Raw genomic sequence first — 4,014 nt, 5'->3', positions numbered from 1 at the left:
TCTTGGTGTTTTTATATATTTATTTTTGTGTTCGTCTGTTTCTGTTTCCCATTTTAAAAACTAAGTTCAAGTACTTTGTGTCATATCTAATTATTCCTATAGGTATATATTTTTTTCTATTCAGTCTTTTAATTATGTGACCAGGTGAGCGAAGAAATATCAAGACACTCGGTACTTTTGCTTCTCGGGCGTAAGCCAAGAAAGAATTGTAATCGAATCCATCGGGCGACTCTCCACTTCTATGTTTTCCCGACGTTTCATGACCCCTAGAAAACGAAAACTTAAGTCTCTCGTTTCCGTCTGTCTGTCCACTGTCTGCCGTCAACCCTCTGTCCGCATCTGTGTCGACTTTTATTGAATAATCTTCCAAATTACCGAACCGATTGTTGTCAAACTTTGTATATTAGAAATATGGCCTAGAATGTAGATGATAAAACGCTGACCAAAATATATCTGATCATCCCCACCAACGATTATATGATATAATCTCCAACTTTACAATAGTAAATTTTAATTAACTTTTAGGAGTATAAAATAACATACTTACTCATTCACTTGTGTTGAGTTTTCACCCTAGGCATCCGGATTTTTATAAAAAAAATCTATAACAACATTTTACAATTTAACTGTGAAATTGCAAAACCGAATGCTCGGAAACCTTACAAATGTTTTGAGGTTATCGGAAATATGGTAAATTGTAGCCAACGTCACTCAGGTGTCCCCAACCCGCACCGTTAATTCTTGCGGCCTTTTAATCGGAAAAATGCGGACATCCGTTCAACGCGAAACACGTGCTGTAAATTTGTTTCATTGTTTGTAAATTCACCAATCAAGTTACTTTTTCTTAATCGTCAGCTAGTGCTAACACAATTTAACAATCAGGATTAGTTAAATAAACCACTTGCTAAAAGATTTTATGAAATTCACTTGGTCAGGATAACACCTTTGTTTAATCACGAATAAGTTTCTGGATGCATATACGTAAGTGTTACATTATAACACTTCTTAATTCTTCACACAAGATTGCTAATAGTTCATTTACGGCAGTTAACTTAACAAAATTCATTATACTGTGAACTGGCGGGGAGTTAAAATAATTTCTTCCCTTAGGCAGTTATCATCGTCATTAGCATTGTTATTATCATTATATCACCGAGACATGTTCTCGCAATGCTAAAGTTTGATTACATCATCGAGGCGTTTCCTCGCAACGTTAAAATTTACATCATCGAGGCATTTCCTCGCAACGATAAAATTTACATCACCGAGACGCTTTTTCCTCGCAACGATGACTGGATATTTTTGTGTTTATTTATTATGTGTTTTGTTGGGGTAACCAGTTCACGGTATTTTAAATTCTTAAAGTAAATTGTTTTTAAATAACCAATCACTTGGATCATGACATAATTTGGCATAATGTAAACTCTTTCTTTGAATCGTTGATAAAGTGTGGCAAGTATATTAATCTCATGTTTTGTTGGCTTTGCAATTTTTCACCTCATACAATATTTCTCACAATTTTAACTTTATTAATTTTCTTGGTTGTATAATTTTAATTGAACGTAAATTTCATTCTCTGCAGTTTTAACCTCACATAATATTTTTATTTGAACAAGTTTATTTCACAAAAGATCTTTTTTTTTTATAAATCTTTGCTAAGTTTATGTTTTGTAAATATTTTGTTGATGAATGTTTCCGTCGTATAAGTTATCTGATGTCCAATTTTAATCTTACATAAGAATTATGTGTTGTTTAAAATTTCACAAGATTGAATGGCGAATTTAAATGTTGTTTATTGCTTCTTTGAAACTTTACTTGTTCAGTTGTCGACAATATTAGAGTCATAAGAAATTGAACATTTAAAAATGGAACAACTGAGGTTAAATAACACTGAAACACGTAGCAGAAGCGTAGGGCGCGGTTCCTAGTGGGGCTAGCGGGATTTGTTGCGCCATCTGCACAAGGGGTGCATGCTTTGTATAGAGTTAGTGGGAACGGTCTGGACGATGTGTAGCTGTCAGCTTATTTATAACCTTGACATTCCAACCAACAGTTTTCGACCGTAACAGCCTCGTTAGTGCGGCAGGGGAGAACAGCCACGGCCGGGAGCCCCAAACTCCGCTTATGCTAGAACGCTCCAGGGGTATTTTTGTTGTGCTCCTGTTAACTGCCGTAACTTTAAATTTGACGCCACACGCCTGTAATAACTTGTGTATTTTCATCCAGTTACTTTAATTTAGATTTTGCTTTGTTTTTATTAAATTTGTGATATTCAAATATTTGCATTGATTCGAAACATAAACGTAGGGTTTTTGTACTTGGTCGGTTTCCCATATGTGTATGTCTGTCAACTCGCGGTTGTCTCTTTCTTTCATATTTTTACGTTTTCCATTTGCGATGTATTATATGTGGGTGAATAAACCATAGGGGGTTTTTGGGGCTGGGGAGTGAATGGTGAATGCGAGATTGCAAGCCCGTGTCGCCCTCGCTCGCAGTTCCTTTTCCTCCTAGAGAGGGGTGCGATTTTACCCCCTGCCCAAAAGTTTGTCTATTATTTCTTGCGCTCTCTGCTCGTACACAGTGTATGTTCACTTGTATGAAAGAACGCCTTCCCGCCACTTTTCAAAAAAGAAAAAACACAACTAGGTTTCCATTCGTTAGACGATCACAGCCAAGGCCAAATTTTGAATTTTTGAATTTTTCGCGGGTTTCTCAAACTTTTTCAAAGTCAATTTAAGGCGGGAAGTTTGGGTTATCACAGTTTATTTCACTCATCTTTTATTGTTTTATGTTTACAATTTTTATTTTTTTTATCAACTGCAATTGAATTAAATATTTAAATGTTTCTGTCATTGTAATTTAATGATCTGTCAAAATCCGTTAAAAAAGTACGTTGAAATTAAAAAAAATATACCTAGGTAAGTATGCGCCGATACGTCGACACCATATATGCGTCATATTTGCATTGTACTAAATTCAGCTGTCCTCTTCAAGCGAAAAACAATGGCGTTTACAGCATTTCAATTTCGGTATTCGTTCTCAAGATATAATAATTTTAACTAGGATACCTGTATGCATATATATTGTCTAAAAATTATTATTTTCTTGAAATAGCCCTCTGTGTGTTCTTTTTTTCGTCTTTTTCTATTGTTTAACAAGTGCAATATCCAATTTTGTATTTTTGGACAAAATACGTATTTTAATTTTGTTTAACAGGTGAAGTATTTGTGAGAGCTGTGTGAGCTAACAGTGGCGGCTCGTGACCTTTTAAAATGAGGGGACACAATTTGATTGATGAGTTAAATATAAAGATACATACTTATAAAGCAGGCTGTTATTACCAATTAATGGATGAAATTGTGTGACCTAAATAAATACAAAAACACATTCAAAAAAGTAAAAAAGTACTTGTCTACATACCGTTCATTTTAAATTATTACTGAAGAGACATACAAAACAAAACAATTTATTATTTTTTTCACAACCGCATATCCACAAAAATTTACCATAATTGGTATGTCTATTACAATATCTATGAAAATTTCTCGTTTTGTCATGAACACTTTTTTTTTTAATTAACAAATCGGGAGTGGCTGTCCCTATATTTTTCAGTAAAACTTTACCGTCGTAAGACAGAGGACCATTTTTTGATTAAATTATTCATTATTTTTATTTAAAGTCAAACAGTTTCACTCGCGCAGAATGAAAATGAAATCCCGCAACTGAGTTACTGCTAGTGGTCACTGTTTGTGTAGGACCCGATTGCAGCCAAATACAGCGACTAGACATACGATTTCCATGGCAACGGTGTAAACAAAACGTCTAAATGAGTCATGATTTGGTCTCTGCTTTTATCAGCACTTCAGCAACACATCATATATCCAAGACACAACATCTTTAGATGTGAATTTTGATACATTTTATACAAATGGAGCGAGATAAAAAAAATCCGGATAATTTTTTAAATATTGAAAATTACTATTTTGCTATGTCCTGTGTGTTTGTAAACGTTGT

The sequence above is a fragment of the Zophobas morio genome, unplaced genomic scaffold, assembly GCF_036711695.1.
Source record: "Zophobas morio isolate AGI-343-1 ecotype UQ-CSIRO unplaced genomic scaffold, CSIRO_AGI_Zmor_V1 ptg000029l, whole genome shotgun sequence".
Classification (NCBI taxonomy): Eukaryota; Metazoa; Arthropoda; class Insecta; order Coleoptera; family Tenebrionidae; genus Zophobas; species Zophobas morio.
Note: the sequence above shows the minus strand (reverse complement) of the source record.